General features: G+C 45.0%; 1 long non-coding RNA gene across 2 annotated transcripts; it reads left to right on the forward strand.

Annotated features, from left to right (window-relative positions):
• The first annotated feature begins 2,046 nt into the window (after positions 1 to 2,046).
• Positions 2,047 to 17,640, forward strand: LOC132377471 (uncharacterized). 2 transcript variants are annotated; one of them, XR_009506648.1, is made up of 4 exons: positions 2,047 to 2,070; positions 4,934 to 5,103; positions 13,110 to 13,424; positions 14,228 to 17,640. It is a non-coding gene; the product is annotated as an uncharacterized LOC132377471 (long non-coding RNA). The 2 variants fall into 2 exon arrangements; XR_009506649.1 differs by lacking the exon at positions 2,047 to 2,070 and adding an exon at positions 3,309 to 4,011.
• Positions 17,641 to 19,690: the final 2,050 nt, after the last annotated feature.

The raw sequence follows: 19,690 nt of genomic DNA on the forward strand, positions 1-19,690 counted from the left end.
CGGACGGGCCGAGCGGTCTCCTCCTACCTCTCAGTGATACATCAGACGCCGGCCGCAGGAGACGCTTCACAAATGCCCCCAACTTCCCTCGGAGGGAAATGGAAATAAATCAGAAAGCGGACATTTAGTTTGGGATTTGTTCCGCCCTGACGGGAGATCGACGCTTGAGCGGGATACGGTTTCAGCGGGTAACGCCCACTCGGCTTGTCCGCCTCCGTTACTGGTTGTAACCAGTGACTGACATCGCTTTACACCAATGGAAAAGAGCAGCCCCTGAAGCTTTGGTTTTTAGCGGTGGGGGAGGGGCGGTCACGCGATAGGTAGCTCAGCTGTTAAACCGATAAAGCTCGAGCTCGAGCTCTCCAGCGCGTGGGTGACGTAAGACACCGCGCACGCGAGGGCAGGTCCCGGGGTGGGGAACCCATGTGTGACGTAAGGCGCGTGGATTCGCCTGTGTGACGTCAACTGTGGGGGAGCGCATGTAATTAAAAACACCTTCATGGACGTTTCTGATGATTCCAGTGGGACAATAACATTGATCACGGGTTTCATCACTGAATCCAGTGTTGTGAGATGTAAAGTCCCCTGTTATGTGTCCGGCTGTGCCGTGTTGTTGGTGGAGTGGGCAGCGTGGTGTTTGTCTCGATTCGGATCACAACACCAGAATTGCCAGCGGGGTCCCCACACACTGTATTATCAACTGAAAACCTCCCGTCCCTGCAGTCTTTGTCTCCTGGTAAACTCAACATCCTGACAGTGCGGACTACAGACACCCCTTCCTCTTTATAATTATATTTCTTGGTTAGTAAAGTTCGCCCAGATTCGTTTGGACGGATTTGATGTGGAGTTCGGGGTTGACACAGTGAAAGGGCCGGACGGCCGATCTCTCTCCGTTCTCCAAACATCCTTCCAGGTGAGGCGACACTTCACCTGTGAATCTTCCGGTGTCGCCTATTGTGTCCGCTGCTCCCGATGCGGCCGCCTCTACACTGGTGACACCAGCTCCTCCGCAGTTGTGCGGGGTAGGGTTGTTTTTTTTGGGGGGCGGATCCATGTTATTGTTCCCTTTTGTGCGGGAGGGGTGGGTTTTGGGGGTTGATGATCGGGATGCCGTTCTTTTTGATGCGGGGGGTGGGATGGGAGTTTGACTTTTCTCTCCGAACGACTTTCATGCTGTTTCTTTGTTTTGTGGTTCTTTGGAGAAGAAAATAAAACGCAAGAGTTGTTTATGGATACCTGCTTTGATAATAAACTAACCTTTGAATTATCCGCTCCCAGCGGGACTTCCCGGTGTCCAAACATTTTCATTCCGATTCGCATTCCCGTTCCCGTTCCGACGTGTCAAACCATCGCCTCCACTTGGGCCAAATTAAGGCCACCCTCAGGGTCCAGGATCTGCACCTTATAATCCGTCTGGGTAGCCCCTTCCCCCAACCTGATGGCATGAATATCGATTTCTCCTTCCAGTGAACAAATCTCCCCCTCACCCCCCCCCCCCCCGTCCTCTCTGACTTTTCACGACCTCTCACGTGCTGATCACGTCTCTCTAGGTCCACTGCTCCTATTCTCCACTCTCTTCTCCTATTAGATTCTATTTTCTTCCGCTCTTGAGCTTTCCCACTTACTTGGCTTCACCTATCACCATCCAGTCAGCCATTTTCTCGCTCGCCCCGATTTTATTCAGATATTTCCCCCATTCCATCTCAGTCCTGAACGAGGGTTCAACTGGAAACGTCGACTGTCGACCCTTTTCAATAGATGCTGCTGGGCCTGCTGGGTTCCGCCAGCATTTTGTCTGTGTTGCTCTGTATTTCCCGCATCTGCAGACTTGTCGCGTTTGTGATTTGCCTCTCCGTTGTCCCTTCCGCCTCCGATCATAGGGGGAGCTGCATTGACCCCCGGCCACCAGTGGCGATGTGCAGACCTCCAGCCGCTGGTGTCGCTGTATGGACCTCCGGCCACCAGTGGAGATGTGCAGCCCTCCGGCCAACCGCGGTGCTGCGGAAACCTCCTGGTAAACGCATGCGCACTGCCGACTGTAACTGTTGGCGGTTCACCAACTCGAGCAGGGTGAGTGGGGGCTGACCCGGCGGGTTTGTGTAAATCTTGGCCGGTTGCATTGGGAAAGGGCCGGGCCCGAGTTCTGTTGGACGGCTGGAGCAGGGGTGCAATGCCAATCTTTTAGCTGCCGGAGCTGTACGAGGGGTTCTTGATAATTTCGTGGCCTAAGTTCGATGGCCGAAAGTTATACAGCTCTCGGTACATGTACTCTTTGAGTGATTATGCGGAAAGTTTGAAGTTAATAACTTTTGCGGTATTTATGTTTCAGGTAATTGAAAATTGCTAGGTTTTCTAAAATCGACTCCTTTCACCTTAGGCCACGAACTTATCACACCCCTCCTATGTCACACCCAATTTGCGTACCTGCTCATTTCATGTACTGGGCAAATTCCTTCTTCCATTCATGTGATGAGCAGGTACACAAATTGGGTGTCTTACACACACACACATATGTATAAATGGGACTTTTTATAATGTCAAGCATTAAACCAAGATGAAAGAAAGATATATGAATTCCAGAGCACCACAGAAATACAGTGATAGTTAAGACATTAACAAGATTATAGCCAGTTACTGCATTTCAGTATATAACTGGTACAATAAAACATATAATATTTAATTTAATAATTTGATAGTTTTGCACGATTGCATTCACAAATTATCATAAAATTTAATTATCAAGCAAGTGAAGTAATGCTTGCTTTGAAGCCATAGGGTTGTTAGTGAGAAAAATTTACTTTTGTATTAGCGAGTAATCCAGGGACCACCACTGTCACAGCTCCAGGATTTCACCAGAAACGATCAAATATCCTATCCTAATGTTCTTAGTGGTATTTTCCCCACCTGCCAGCAACCCCTCTCCCTAACCCCTGCTTCCGTAAAATTCCCTCTATTTAATATGCAGTCACTGTTAAATTCCCCACTTGTTTATTTTGAATTTTTTTACAGAGGTGCTGGAGTGGCACTCGGACAGCACTGCACCCCTGTTTAGATCCGAGTAAAATGGACCCGGGGATCATGCTGCCTGGTTTTATGAGGTGTTGAGCGAGTATTTCTGGTCTGGGAACAAATGTTTGTTTCTGGAGGTCCTTTGGAAGCAATGACTGCTAATCTGAGGAGAGAATGAGTTTGTATTTCATCCCTCACAAGGACAGGCTGTGCGTAAATGGGCTATTCTGTGTTTTAACCAGCAGAAATAGACCTGGGGGGGGGGGGCGGGGTTCAGTGTTCGAACTGTGTTTGGAAATTCCTCCTCTGTCAACTGTCTGCCAGACAGTGGAAATCAAACAGAAACTCAGCTTGCACTAAAAATCAAAAATTCTGAATCCATTCTGATAAAAGATTGTGAACCTGAATCCTTAAATTTGTTTCTCTCCTCACAGCAGTTCCTTACCTGTTGACCGATTCTGGTGATTCCGGTTTCTTTTTATTCCATTCACTCTGGAATGGTTTAAATTTCCTGATTGTTTGTTATACTTGTGTAAAGGGGGTTTCTTCTTTTTTCTTTGTTACTGTGTTTGTAATCAAAATGGCTTCTTTGTTTTGTTAAAAGCAGGAATGCTTCTTTGTTGTGAGAGAGTGCTGGAAGCTTGTTTGGGTTAAAATTTACTGATAACGAGAATTGTATTCCTTTGTAAACCAATTGGGATTAATGTTGTTCTTTCTTCTGAGTCTGTAAGCTATTGTTGGCGGGCTTTTTGGGAGATCGGCGCGAGGGGGTGAGAGAGAGAGGACGCGATGCTGTAAGCTGGGTGAGGAATGGACTCCAAGCGGGGGTGCGAGGCCAGGAGGTACCCCGAGGAGAGGAGATGAAGCTAGATGTGCTTGGTTGACCACTTCGGATGGTCCTAAGCTGCGAGTCGAGGAGTTCTGAGGGGAGCGAATGGTGGCCAGAAGACTTCAGTAATTGAGCTCCAACAGTTGTGCACGAAGTGGTTTGGACTTTGATAAGTTTGGTGCCTTTTCTTTATTTTTTCTTCATATATAATGTATCGTTATTAATCACTTAGTTATAATAACCTTTATAAATTGTACTCATTTAATCGCATATGGTGTACTGTCTGTTTTTGGGCGAGGCAGGAACATCACACAGCATCCACACCAGCTGATTACCCAGTTTGGCGGGGCTGAAGGCTGCTCCCCCTAGACGAGAATGAGCTGAGCGTGCCTGAGGCAACCCAGGGGGTTACACTTGGGAATGTGTTCAGTGCAGTTTTTGCTAACAAGGTTCACATGAGTAATCTCAGGAATCATTGGCTTTATGCATGAGGAGCATTTGATGGTTTTGGGGCTGTGCTCAATGGAGTTCAGACGGGGGTGAAAGGGGAGGGGGTGGTTAAGTAAACCTACCGAATGCTGAAAAGCCTGGATACAGTGAACATGGAGAGGATGTTTCCATTAGACGGACAGTCTGTGATCTGACAGCACAGTCTCAGAATAAAGATGCTTCTCTTTAAAACTGAGATGAGGTTCTTCAGCCAAAAGATGGCTGATCTGTGGAATTTGTTGCCACAGAGGTTGGTTGATGCTGCCATTTGGGTATATTTATGGCAGAGATTAATATACTCATGATTGCTAAGCAGGTTCAGGGTTACTGGAGGAAGGCAGGAATATGGTGTTGGAATAAATCTCAGCCATGGTTCAGTGGTGGAGCAGACTCGATGGATCGAATCACCTAATTCTGTCCCTACATCTTATATCTGACCATGACTGAATGATGACTCCTTCCTATCACAGTTTTGTGACGTGTCAGGGACAATTACAAATTTGTTCACTGAGATTGTTATATTTGTCTTCAATGTTTAGATTTCAGTGAGCAGAAATATTTTGTTCTTTGTATTGTTAACATACTTCATTATCTGTCATGTTAAAGTTGGACCAGCGGTGAGAGATTTCTTTGAAGAGAAACCCACAACTGGAAGCAAACCATGACTGAAGATGAGGGAACAGCAGCAAGTGAACCAGCCCGTTGACTGAGTGCACCGACTGGAGAGAAACCCTTCTGATTCAGGGTTTCCATTGATTCCGTCAGGAGCAAGTTTGGTGAGTCTCATTTTCTCAAACGCTGGTCCTTCAGACATTACATATCTGTACAAAATAAAGTAGGGAATAGTTGAGGTGAGAATGAATGTATCAGTTAAGTCTGTCAGACCCAGTTGCAGTCACTTCAGGTCTGGTAATGTACTGTCAGTGTCCCAGCTCTTTAAAGTCTCTCACAGTCCCTCAGTGTTTGCTCATTTGAAGAACTTGCATCTTCTGAATTAGCTTTTGGTTGGTTCTGAGTGTGGAGAAGGAAAGAGGGGTGTTTATATCTACTATCTTGCAAAAAGAAGTAATTGTTTACAATTACTTGCTGCAAACTCACTACCCATACCCTGTAAAATCTCAACCAGATTACTGACATTCATGACGTAGCAATGGGTGTTGCCCTGGGGAGCTCCAGGAGGCACGGGCCTTGACTCCAATAAACAGCCTCCCATCATCACCATCTGCTTCCTACCATCGAGCTGTTCCCAGACTCTGGGCTCTGTGACAAGCACAATGGTAGCACTGATTAATATAAGAGAGAGATTTGTTGCTTTCTGAAAGCTGTGTGATGCAATGGACCAGATCCTCCCTTGCTCACAATTTCTCCTCAGACCCATCCTCCCGGGTCACACTGTGTCCGATAACCCACATCCCCAACCTTCCTCCACCTGCCAGTAGCCCCACAACTTTCCCACCATTTCCCCCACATCCGTACACATAAACAGATCCTCATTACTGACATCCACTCTCACTGCTTGGGGAACCAGAACTAACTGATCCTACATTCCCGGCCCAGACTGTCCAGCCGTCTGGCTCGGTCCCGGCTCTTTCCCACAGCAATCGCCTTTCGATTTACACAAACCCGAGATCAGCTCCTTCCACATCGCCATCCAACCAGGAGAACTGCCGGCAACAGCTGGGGTCGGCACTTTGCTGTAATATGCAGGCATTCCCCACAGCACCACCAGTGGCCGGAGGTCGGAGGGACTACATAAAGGATTTGGCTGTTTGGTTCTTTCATTGTGACATCGCTGAACTCTGCATTAACTCCATCCAGCCAAATCTGAACAAACTTCAACGACCAACAAGTATAATTCCTCGCAGCGATCAGCTGTCTGAATGTTTCACTGACTGTTAGTGGAAGGGTCGGGGTGTTTAGCTTGCCATCAGTTCCATCAACCAGATCATTGGCATATAACATGAAAGGAATCATTCCCAACGTAGATCCCTGTGGAACTCCAGTAGAAACCGGTAGCCGGCCAGAAAAGGCTGTCTGTATTCCCACTCGTTTCCTCCTGCCAATCCTCCTTTTTCCTGAAATAACATAGGCTCAGAGCTTGTTAAGGAGCCTCATGTGTGGCATCTTGTCAAAGGTCTGAAAATCCAAGTACACAACATCAACCAATTCTCCTTTGTCCACCCTGCTTATTATTTCTCAAAGCATTCCAACAAATTTATCAGTTAGGATTTTCCCTTGCTAATGCTGACTCCGGCCTATTTTATCTTGAGCCTCCAAGTGTCCCGAACTCACATCCTTAACAATCGACTCCAACATCTTTCAAGCCACTCTCAGACTAACTGGCCTATAGTTTCCCTTCTTCTGCCTCTCTCCCTTCTTGAAGAATGGAGTCACATTTGCAATTTTCCAGTCTTCCACAACCATTCCTGAATTTTGTGATGCTTGAAGGATCATTAGCAATGCCTCCACAATCTCTCCGGCCACCTCGTTCAGAACTGTGGGGGTAAACCATCTGGTCCAGGTGACTTATCTGCCTTCAGATCTTCAGTTTCCAAAGAGCCTTCTCTCTTGTTGTGGTTCCTTCTGTACAGGTCCCACCTTCCCTGGAAGAGAGCCATGGAACCAAAAACCCTATCCTCTCCCCTTCCCTCCCCTTCACCCTCCACTTGCCTGATGTCATGCTTGGGTTTGCCACACTGGGGTCTGACATGTACGCGGATCCTTACGTCTGTGGGTTTTTTTCTCGCGGTTGTGCAGTTTAATCTTTCTTCCGTTCAGACAAGGGAGTGAGATCCAGATCTGTCACGTCCTGTCATTGTGAGTGGGCATTTTTTTCATTGACTCCATTCCACTGTTACAACTTGCTGAAGTGCAGCCAATGTTTTGAGGTATATAAACCGATTAATGAAAGAAGGAAGCCTTTTCTGTTTTTCCGGGCTTCTCAAACATTTGTACACTTCAGTGAAATCTCCCTCCAGAAGTTCCAGGGGAGAAGCTCAGTCTGTCTAATACTTCCACACAGTTAAAGTGGGGAATCGTTGTTTATTTTCATGTACCGAGGTTCAGTGAAAATCTTGTCTTGCATGCCATCCTGTCAGATCAACACATTACAACAAACCAATAACCACACCACAAGCAGTTCTTTACTTTATCCTTCTGACCAGTTTATTTGTTTGAACTCAGCCAGTGAGAAGCTCGGAGCCAAGCATCAGAGAGACAGAATTCCTCTCCCTCTGGCGGCTCGTGACGAACCTCTGTCTAACATGCAGAAGCGTTACAGTTTGTAGAACTAGGAAACAAAGAGCACTTTAGTTCAACTGGTATTCCCAACAAGTCTGTTGGAACAAAACTTAATTTCTTAGATAAGGGAGTGCACTAAATCAGACTTTTAATTACAAGGGAATGTTCTGTCCAATCCTTCTCAGTTATTCTCTTTCATTAGACAAAGGAGGGAACTTAGTTCAATTTGTGTCTCATGAGAACTCATCTCTACTTAAAGTTCCCACGAGACTGCTGTGAGCCATTAATCTAATCTACTAGACAGGTATATGGAGGAATTTAGGCTGGAGGGTTATATGGGGGGCAGGTTTTAAGGGATGGCACAACGCTGTGGGCCAAATGGCCTGCACTGTGCTGTATTGTTAAACAAGCTGCAAGCAGATTCCTCAGTGAAGGACAAAACAGAAATTTGCACACTACCCATTATTTACAAGAGTCATAGAACATAGAATAGTACAGCGCATTACAGGCCCTTCAGCCCACAACGTTGTGCGACCCTCAAACTCTGCCTCCCTTATAACACCCCCACCACCTTAAATTCCTCCATATACCTGTCTAGTAGTGTCTTAAACTTCACTAGTGTATCTGCCTCCACCATTGACTTGGGCAGTGCATTCTACGCACTTACTACTCCCTGAGTGAAAAACCTTCCTCTAATATCCCCCTTGAACTTCCCTCCCCTTCCATAAAGCCACGTCCTCTTGTACTAAACAGTGTTGCCCTGGAGAAGAGGCGCTGGCTATTCACTCTATCTATTCCTCTCAATATCTTGTACACCTCTATCATGCAAGAAGGAAGCCTTTTCAGTTTTTCCGGGCTTCTCAAACGTTTGTACACATCAGTGAAATCTCCCTCCAGAAGTTCCAGAGGAGAAGCTCAGTCTGTCTAATATGTCCACACAGTTAAAGTGGGGAATCGTTTGTTATTGTCATGTACCGAGTTTCAGTGAAAATCTAGTCTTGCATACCATCCTCTCAGATCAACACATTACAACGGACCAATAACCACACCACAAGCAGTTCCTTCTCTCTTCCTTCTCCGTCTTAAATCTTCCTTCTCTCCAATGAGTAAAGCCCTAGCTCGCTTAATCTCTGATCATAATCCATACTCTCTAAATCAGGCAGCATCCTGGTAAATCTCCTCTGTACCCTTTCCAATGCTTCTACATCCTTCCTATAGTGAGGCGACCAGAACTGGACACAGTACTCTCAGTGTGGCCTAACCAGAGTTTTAGAGAGCTGCATCATTATGTCACGACTCTTAAACTCTATCCCTCGACTTATGAAAGCTAACACCCTATAGGCTTTCTTAACTATCCTATCTACCTGTGAGACAAATTTCAGGGATCTGTGGACATGTACCCCCAGATCCCTCTGCTCCTCTACACTACCAAGTATCCTGCCATCCACTTTGTACACTGCCTTGGAGTTTGTGCTTCCAGAGTGTACCACCTCACACTTCTCTGGGTTGAACTCCAACTGCCACTTCTCAGCCTACTTCTGCATCCTATCAATGTCTCTCTGCAATCTTCGACAATCCTCTACATTATCTACAACACCACGAACCTTTGTGTCATCTGAAAACCTGCCAACCCACACTTCTACCCCCACATCCAGGTTGTTAATAAAAATCATGAAATGTGAGGTCCCAGAACAGATCCTTGTGGGACACCACTAGTAACAACCCTCCAATCTGAATGTACTCCCTCCACCACGACCCTCTGCCTTCTGCAGGCAAGCCAATTCTGAATCCACCTGGCCAAACTTCCCTGGATCCCATGCCTTCTGACTTTGTGAATAAGCCTACCTTGTGGAACCTTGTCAAATGCCTTACTAAAATCCATGTAGATCACATCCATTGCACTACCCTCATCTATATGCCTGGTCACCTCCTCAAAGAACTCTATCAGGCTTGTTAGACAGAATCTGCCCTTCACAAAGCCATGCCCTCTGCCACTGATCAGACCATGATTCTCTAAATGCCCATAGATCCTATCTCTAAGAATCATTTCCAACAGCTTTCCCACCACAGATGTAAGGCTCACTGGTCTATAATTACCCGGAGTATCCCTACTACCTTTTTTGAACAAGGGAACAACATTCACCTCCCTCCAATCCTCCGGTACCATTCCCGTCGACAACGAAGATATAATGATCCTAGCGAGAGCCTCAGCAATCTCTTCCCTCACCTCATGGAGCAGCCTGGGGAATATTATGTCAGGCCGCGTGGAATGGTCCATCCTAATGTATTTTAACAACTCAAGCACCTCTTCTCTCTTGAAAGCAACATGCTCCAGAACATCGACCTCACTCATACAGTCCTCACCATCATCAAGTTCCCTCTCAGTGGTGAATACCGAAGAGAAGTATTCATTGAGGACCTCGCTCAACTTCCACAGCCTCCAGGAACATCTTCCCAACTTTATCTCGAATTGGTCCTACCTTCACTCCTGTCATCCTTTTGTTCTTCACATAATTAAAGAATTCCTTGGGGTTTTCCCTTACCCTACTCAACAAGGCCTTCTTATGCCCCCTTCTTGCTCTTCTCAGCCCCTTCTTAAGCTCCTTTCTTGCTACTCTATATTCCTCAATAAATCCATCTGATCCTTGCTTCCTAAACATCATGTGTTCTGCCTTCTTCCACCTGACTAGATTTTCCACTTCACTTGTCACCCATGGTTACTTCACCCTACCATTCTTTATCTTCCTCACCGGAACAAATTTCTCCCTAACATCCTGCAAGTGATCCTTAAACATCGACCACATGTCCATAGTACATTTCCCTGCAAAAACATCATCCCAATTCACACTCGCAAGTTCTAGCCTTATAGCCTCATAATTTGTCCTTCCCCAAATAAAAATTTAGCTGTCCTTTCCTTTTCCATGATAATGCTAAAGGCCAGGGAGTAGTGATTACTGTCCCCTAGGTGCTCACCCACTGAGAGATCTGTGACCTGACCCGGTTCTTTACCTAATACTAGATCTAGTATGGCATTCCCCCCCAGTCGGCCTGTCAACATACTGTGACAGGAGTCCGTCCTGGACACACTTAACAAACTCTGCCCCATCTCAACCCTTGGAACTAATCAGGTGCCAATCAATATTAGGGAAGTTAAAATCACCCATGATAACAACCCTGTTATTTTTGCACCTTTCCAAAATCTGCCTCCCAATCTGCTACTCGGTATCTCTGCTGCTACCAGGGAGCCTATAGAATACCCCCGATAGAGTAACTGCTCCCTTCCTGTTCCTGACTTCCACCCATACTGACTCAAAAGAGGATCCTGCTACATTACCCACCCTTTCTGTAGCTGAAATAGTATCCCTGAACAGTAATGCTACCCCTCATCCTCTTCCCCCCTCTCTATCTCTTTTAAAACACTGAAATTCAGGAATATTGAGAATCCATTCCTGCCCTGGTGCCAGCCAAGTTTCTGTAATGGCCACTACATCATAATTCCATGTATGTATCCAGGCTCTCAGTTCAACACCATTGTACCTGATGCTTCTTGCATTGAAGTACACACACTTTAGCCCTTCTACCTTACTACCTTTACACCCTGTATTCTGCTTCTCTTTCCTCAAAGCCTCTCTATATGTTAGATCTGGCCTTACTCCATGCACTTCTTTCACTGCTCTTTTGCTCCAGATCCCATCACTAGAATCCATTCCTTATGTCCCCTAATACCCTTAAAACTTCATCACCAGAGTGTGGTAGCAGATGATTGCCTCTGACTGGAAGCCTGTGACTAGTGTTGTCCCTCAGGGATCAGTGCTGGATCTGTTGTTGATTATCATCTATATCAGTAATCTGGATGATAGTGTGGTTAACTGGATGAGCAAATTTGTGGATGACACCAAGACTGGGGGTGTAGTGGACAGTGAGGAAGACTACCATGGCTTGCAGTGCAATCTGGATCCGCTGGAAAAATAGGTTGAGAAATGGAAAATGGAATTTAATGCAGATAAGTGTGAGGTGTTGCACTTTGGTAGGACCTACCAACGTGGGTCTTACACAGTGACTGGTCGGGCACTGAGGAGTGTTGTAGAGGAAAGGGATCTGGGATTACAGGTCTATTTTTCACTGAAGGTGGTGTCACAGTTCGATAGGGACGGAAAGAAAGATTTTGGCATATTGGCCTTCATAAACCAAAATACTCAGTAAAGGAGATGGACGCTATGTTGACTTTCTACCAGACATTGGTGAGACCTAAATTGGAATATTGTGTACAGTTTTGCATCATGCAGGAATATTTAAAAGAGGTTGAAAGAGTTCACCGAATATTCACAAGCATGCTGTGAGGTCTGGAGGGCTTGGGTTAGAAGGAGAGATTGAACAGGTCTGGGCTTTTTTACCTTGGAATGTAGAAGATTGAGGGGAGATTTGATGGAGGTAGAGACATAGAAGCATAGAAAACCTGCAGCACAATACAGGCCCTTTGGCCTACAGATTTGTGCCAACCATGTCCCTACCTTAGGAACTCCTAGGCTTACCTACAACCCTCTATTATTCTAAGCTCCTTGTATCTATCCAAAATTCTCTTAAAAGACCCCATCATATCTGCCTCCACCTCCATTGCCAGCAGTCCATTCCATGCACTCACCACTCTGAGTAAAAACTTACCTCTGATATCTCCTCTGTACCCACTTCCCAGCACCTTAGACCTGTGTCCTCTTGTGGCAACCATTTCAGTTCTGGTGTACCAAAATTATGAGGGTAATACAAACGTTTGTAGTTGGGGTCATCTAGCTAGCTTTTTGCACTGATGGGTGGGACTACAACCACAGGCCATGGATTAAGGATGAAAGGTGAAACACTGAGGGAAACTTCTTCAGAAGGATGGTTATCCAGGCGTGGAATGAGCAGACTCCCAGCTGTTGCATGCGAGCTGAATGTCAACATTTAATAAGTTTTTGTAGTTACCTGGATGGTAGGGGTACGTGAGTAGACAGTTTACATAATTCCACACAAGCTAGCTGGGCCAAAGGTCCATTTTCTGTGTCGTACTTTCCTACGATTCTGATAAGAATATAAAATAATACTAATATTCATTTAACTGCTGTGCTGACCAATCATTTATCTGGGCAGGAAATGTTTACATGGCTTTAAAACTGTGGTACTTTAAATTGACAGTAAGCAAAAGAAAATCTCAGCTGCATGTCAACAAAGGCTATTTGCGTGAGAGTGTTTCAGCTCCCGTGGGGCCAGGCACCCATGAAGCTCAGTGGGAACAGGGAATGATACCAGTGGTGAGAGTCAAACTGAACCAGGTCACAAATCGGTGATGGCAGAAATGCCCCATTCTCATAGAAACAGGAAGAGTATCAGAGTTTGATTGGCATTCCAGACACTAGCACTGTGCCCAGTGAGATGATGATTTCTCTCTCCAACTTGTGTTGAACCTCACTGTAACAGTGTGGTGCCAGATCACACCTTGGCAACTCAAGTGATCTCATCTGAAATGTTCTTCACCCATTGATGGATTTTGTAAATCTTTTTACAGGTTAAAACTGACAAGGATCTTGTCTATGGGAATCTCGAACACAACACGCCAGTTTTGCTGTCTCTGTCCAGATATTGAAGAAGTGGAACAAGGGATTCACTTGATCATCTGACTGACGGGCATGCCTGTCAGTTTACAGAGGGGAAAGGCTGTTCACCTTTTCAAACTGTGGGGATTCGAGGTCATCTCATGAAGATAAATCAGCAAGTTCACACTGGGACAAGGCCATTCACCTGTTCTGTGTGTGAGAAGGGATTCAGTCGGTCATCCCACCTGTGGACACACCAGTCAGTTCACACTGGGCAGCATTTGGAAGTAAGTGATGGCCCCATTGAATTTCTTTACGCATCTTGTGCTTCATTGAAATATTCCCGTGCTATTAAGAAGCGATTTGTATTTAACAATCCTGTTGTAACATATCGCAACTTCCAAGTGAGTGCAAATCGATCCCCTTCCCTGCATTTCCATCCTCTGTGTAGAAAGACACATTCCCTGTATTCTCCCTGTACAGACCATCCACAGTCCTTACATCTACTTTGACTCTGCTTTCCAAATGCTCTTGCCATCCTGGCAGATTCTCCACACCTTCTCTCTTCCAAGGATAATTTAATGTAAGTACCTCTCGCCAAATCTTCCATATAACTGAAAGTCAACGTTCTTAGCATTTGACTCTGTACTTCAGACTTCTGTATCATCCTGGCAGATTCCATTACAGCCTCTCATCTTCCAAGGATAATCTAACCCGTCTCTCCAAATCAACCTTATAAATGACTGCAAACGCTCTGTGCATTTATGTTGCAAGTTTATCATTTGATTCTCACCATGAGAAGACAACATAAATAATAAAATTTAGTACTGCGGTTGACTTTTCTGAAGCAAAATTGCTGGGCGCACGTTAGTCCTACTGAAGATAATGTCAAAGATGAAAACCAGGCAGCTTCATAACAATAAGTGACTCATGACTGCCGCCTTCTGGAATAGTTGATGTAACACATGCTCAGTTTGTCCAATGTGATCACAAGACACCGGCACGATCTATCTCATGCATTTAATGTCTTATTGCTCAGCGGACTAGCAAGAGATTTGGCTCGAAATGTTGACTGTGCTCTTTTCCATAGATGCTGACCGGCCTGCTGAGCTCCTCCAGCATTTTGCGTGTGGAACATGTTACTGTACAAGAAGTGGATCAGCTGCGGAACCTGCTTCTAAAACCTTCACTCAGTGGAATATAAAACATCCATAAATTGCCATTGACTGCGGTATTCAGAAATTATGGTGGAAATGCTTTCTCGTCGTGCAGTCAGCATTGAGCATTGGGATGATTTCATAACCTAACAACTTTACTGGAAATTTGAATTCGATTGAACATATCAATTGAATAAAATCCCGGCTCCCACTTTATCTGGAACGTTGGATGCTTAGCAACATGTGGTTGTACAATTCATTTGATTCACCCAGGAAGTTCACGTTCGCAAAACTACGGTCTGGCCTGTTCCAGACCAACAACAACGTGACAACTTTCACTGCGGACTGATAAGTGCAAGCAACTGATTCAGTTCATTTACAAATGATATTTGTGTTTGTTGCCAACTGCGTCAGCGATCCTGCACCACGTGATAGGAGAAACGTACTAAGGGGTTAAACAATGACATTGGAGAGCAAGGAACTGGAAACATAACTGCAGGACAGTGAACAACTCCGGAAAATCTGGATTTAACTCATTTCAATTGTCCACAATGTTGGTTATGAGGTAACATCTCCATTGCTATTAATTATTCTTCTACATTCTTCAGGTTTTATCTCCCGTCCATTTTAATCTCGGAAAACGCTAATGAATTGAGTTTACATTTATCGGAACCGCTCTGACACTACCTAATTTCAAACGCTACTCCTACGGATAAACTCAGAGAGTGGGACTGCATCACCACAGAATGATCTTTTGCTTGAAGTGTTTTAATACTTAACGCGCTTTCTTCACTAAAAGACATTTAACCCCACTGGGCCATTACAAAGCACCATAACCGAATGTGTCCGGCTCATTTTACCGTCCGATAATGCAAGTAGAATTAGAAAAGGCACAACGGGAGACCCAGCACCTTCCAGTAGCTTCAGCATTTCAGAATTAATTTCCGAACCAATACACACATGGGACACGACTTAGTCAGTCAGAGACAGATTATTTACGATAGGAACTAAATATGCAAAGGAATCAGTCTGAATTTTAAATCAGACATCAGACTCTGATGGTACCTGCAAGTCGAAGTGAATTCAGGATTTTGCTCCATATCAAGTTTAAAACATTTTCATGGGGATCATGAAACTGAACATACGGCAACCCCACCCTTTCAGCAGCTTATTCTCGGAAAACGTACGTGGAAACGAAGTGGCACAGCTTGTGCAGGAATTACAGGACAATTCTGATGTTTCAGTAATTAGAAACGACTTCTTAATGACTTAACATTATACAAGAGATACACCAACTTAGATTGCTCAATATATTTCCGGGAATCCCGATATATGAAGTTGCTTCACTGATTGGAACGGTTCTCCATAAAGTGTTTTTGAATGCTGAAAACCGGGCAGAGTTCACAGTCAGCACGTCAGCTTCATATTGAGTTTATTCTGGGTAGGTAGAGTCAAAAATAGGTCATTGAATGCTCTTTGTTTGATAACCTGTACTGTTCACGCTGATTTTAATATAACGGCTGTGAACGTGTGACTGGGACTAGGACAGACGTCTGGATTTCCAGACGTATCGCGCTCTTTGGAAATTGGAGAATGATTAAGGCTACATTCAGTCCAGCAGGAAAACCAGACAGAAAGTCTCCAGATGATTCTGATTTTGAATTTACATTTTAAAATCTAAAAACAGGCATTGAAGACTTGAGAAAATGGTGTCGTTGAATCAGAATAAATGCAATGAGACCATAAAACCTTGGAAAGAATTAGGCCATTCTGCCAGTCCGATTCACCACCATTGCATTATGGTTGATTTATTGTTAATTTTATACCTTCATGCCCCTGACCTTTGATGCTCTGATTAACTGACTCCACTATTGAGGCATTGCAACATTTGAAAGGTTTCAAAGAGATCCCCCTCATTCTTCTGAATTCCTGCGAATACAGACTCAGAGCTATCAATTCACAGTAATTGTTTACAATCAAGTAGCTTGCAACAAGTGTCACTACAAAGAGTTCACAGTTCAATACCATCACAGTACAACATCCTGGGAAACAAAATGAATCCAGGAATATATAAAGCAGGACATTAGCTTGAATGATCGGGACAGTAGTCGGATCAGGCCTGTCTGAAAGCGGCCTGGTCGAGGGAAGTGCCTAGTGTGAGAAGTGCTCATCTTTGGCTCGAGAGATTCTGGCATTTTTGGCAGTTGGATAGTGCAATCAAGAATTGATTAGCAGTTGATTGGCAATCAAGATTTGAATAGCTCAGACTCAGCAGAAAACAGCTGATTGGGCAATCGAGGTCAGGTGACCTTGCAACGCGCAAAGTTCAAGCAAATAAAAAGAGGGAGATCTCTAGCGGTGCGGCCTGGTTGAGGGAAGTGCCTGGTGTGAAAAGTGCTAGTCTTTGGCTCAAGAGTCTCAGGCGAGGAGGCTGAGGGAGGAGACTACGCCAGGCACAATTGGAGAGTGTGAAGGTATGACCGCTAAGCTGATTCAGTGTGCTACGTGCATGATGTGGGAGATCAGGGACACTGATGGTGCCCCCGGCTGCTACAGCTGTAGAAAGTGTGTCCAGATTCAGCTTCTGAAGGAGCATGTTGCAGCACTGAAGAAAGAACTGGATGACCTCAGGTTTATCCGTGAAAATGAGAGTTTTCAGGACAGGACCTACAGTCAAGTCGTTACACCAAGGATACCGGAAGAGAGAAAGGGGGCGACGATGATGACGGAAAGGATGCTTGAAATACAGGAGACACCAGGCATGTACCTCTCGAAAACAGGTTCACCCTCTTGGAAGCTGTCAGGACAGAAGATACTGCCAGTCTGAGAGGCGGACAGGGTTGCAAGCCAAAAATTGGTGCAGAAGCAGAGCCGAGGAGTCAGACATCAGGAAGAGCCGTGGTAATAGGGGACTCCATAGTGAGAGGTATGTTCCTGCGGCAACAGGCGAGATTTAAGGATGCTATGTTGTCTCCCTGGTGCTAGGATCCAGGACATCACGGACCGATTGCAGGGAATTCTCAAGGGTGAAGGTGAACAGCCGGAGGTGGTAGTGCATGTCAGCACAAATGACATCGGGAAGAAGAGGAAGGACATTCTGCAGCGGGACTTCAGAGAGCTCGGAAGAAGTCTGAAAAGCAGGACTTCCAGGATGATTATCTCTGGTTTGCTTCCAGTTCCAAGTGCTGGAGAGGGCAGGAACAGAGAGATAATGGATTTGAATGTGTGTCTGAAGAACTGGTGCAGGAAGCAAGGATTTACATTATTGGACCACTGGGATCTGTTTTGGGGTAGGAATGAATGTTACAAAAGGGACTGAATCCCTTACTGCCAGACAGGTTTGCCACTGCAGGACGGATGTGTTTAAACTAAGTAGTGGGGGGGGGGGGGTAGGAGGGGATGAACTGGAAATATAAGGATGGAGTTGGAGTTAAAGTGAAAGTGAAAATAAAAGTTAAAAAGGACAACAGAATCAATGGAATAGAAAGCTGAAGAAGAGATCATACAGCTTGGCCAAGTGAAATAGGAATTGATATGAAAGGAGAGGGGTAACGAATTAAAAGTATTGTATATGAATGCACAAAGTAGATGAGCTTGAGGCTCAGTTGGAAATTGGCAAGTACGATGTTGTGGGAATAACAGACATGGCTTCAAGCGGACAGGGCGTAGGAAATGAATATTCTAGGATATAGATCTTATCGAAAGGACAGACTGACTGGCAGAGGGGCTCTGTCGGTGAGGAATGATATTCAGTCCCCTGCAAGGGGGAACATAGAATCAGGGGATGTAGAGTCAGTATGGATAGAACTGAGAAATTCTAAGGGTAGAAAGACCCTAATGGGAGTTACCTACAGGCCCCCAAACAGTAGTCTGGATGCAGGGTGTAAGTTGAATGAAGAGTTAAAATTGGCATGTTGCAAAGGTAATGATACAGTTGTCATGGGGGATTTCAACGCAGGTAGACTGGGAGAATTAGAATGGCACTGGACCCCAAGAAAGGGAGTTTGTGGAGTGCCTCCGAGATGGATTTTTAGAACGGCTTGTACTGGAGCCTACCAGGGAGAAGGCAATTCCGGATTTAGTGTTGTGCAATGAATGGGATTTGATCAGGGACCTGGAGGTAAAGGAACCATTAGGAGGTAGTGACCATAATATGTTATGTTTTAACCGACAATTTGAGAAGTAGGAGGGAAAATCAGATGTGTCAGTATTATAGTTGAACAAATGGAACTATGGAGCTATGAGGGAGGAGCTGGCCAAATTTCAATGGAAAAATTCCCTAGCAGGGAAGACAGTGGAACAACAATGGCAGGTATTTCTGTGCATAATGCCGAAGGTACAGGATCGGTTCATTCCAAAGAGGAAGAAAGAGCCTAACGGGAGTAAAGGGCGGCCGTGTCTGATGAGGGAAGTAAAGGGCAGTATAAAAATAAAAGAGAAGAAGTAAAAGAGGAGCGGGAAACCAGAGGACTGGGAAGCTTTTAAAGAGCAACATAAGATGACAAAAGAGGCAATACACCAAGAAGAAATGAGGTATGAAGGTAAGCTAGCAAAGTTAAAGAAGGATAGTAAATGCTTCTTTAGGTATGTGAATAGAAAACAAATATAGTTAAGACCAAAATTGGAGCACTGAAGACAGAAACGGGTGAATTTATTATGGGGAACAAGGAAATGGCAGATGAGTTGAACAAGTACTTTGGATCTGTCTTCACTAGGGAAGACACAACCAATCTCCCAGATGTGATAGTGGCCAAAGGAACTAGGATAAAGGATGAAATGAAGGAAATCTATATTAGGCAAGAAACGGTTTTGGATAGACTGTTGAGTCTGAAGGCTGATAAGTCCCCGGGACCTGATGTTCTGCATCCCAGGGTACTTAAAGAGGTGGCTTAAAGAAATTGTGGACGCATTGTTAATCATTTTCTAATGTTCTATAGATTAAGGAACAGTTTCTGCTGATTAGCGGGAGGCTAATGTTGTCCCACATTTCAAGAAAGGAGGGAGAAAGAAAACCGGGAATTATAGACCAGTTAGCCTGACGTCAGTGGTGGGAAAGATACTGGAGTCAATTATAAAGGAGGAAATTACGACACATTTGGATAGCAGTAGAAGCATCAGTCCGAGTCAGCATGGATTTATGAAGGGAAAATCATGCTTGACTACTCTTCTGGAGTTTTTTTGAGGATGTAACTATGAAAATGGACAAGGGAGAGCCAGTGGATGTAGAGTACCTGGACTTCCAGAAAGCTTTTGATAATGTCCCACATAGGAGATTAGTGAGCAAAATTAACGCACATGGTATTGGGGGCAGAGTATTGCATTGGATTGAAAATTGGCTGGCTGACAGGAAACAAAGAATGGCGATTAACGGGTCCCTTTTGGAATGGCAGGCTGTG

Source organism: Hypanus sabinus, chromosome 18 (genome assembly GCF_030144855.1).
Source record: "Hypanus sabinus isolate sHypSab1 chromosome 18, sHypSab1.hap1, whole genome shotgun sequence".
Lineage (NCBI taxonomy): Eukaryota > Metazoa > Chordata > Chondrichthyes > Myliobatiformes > Dasyatidae > Hypanus > Hypanus sabinus.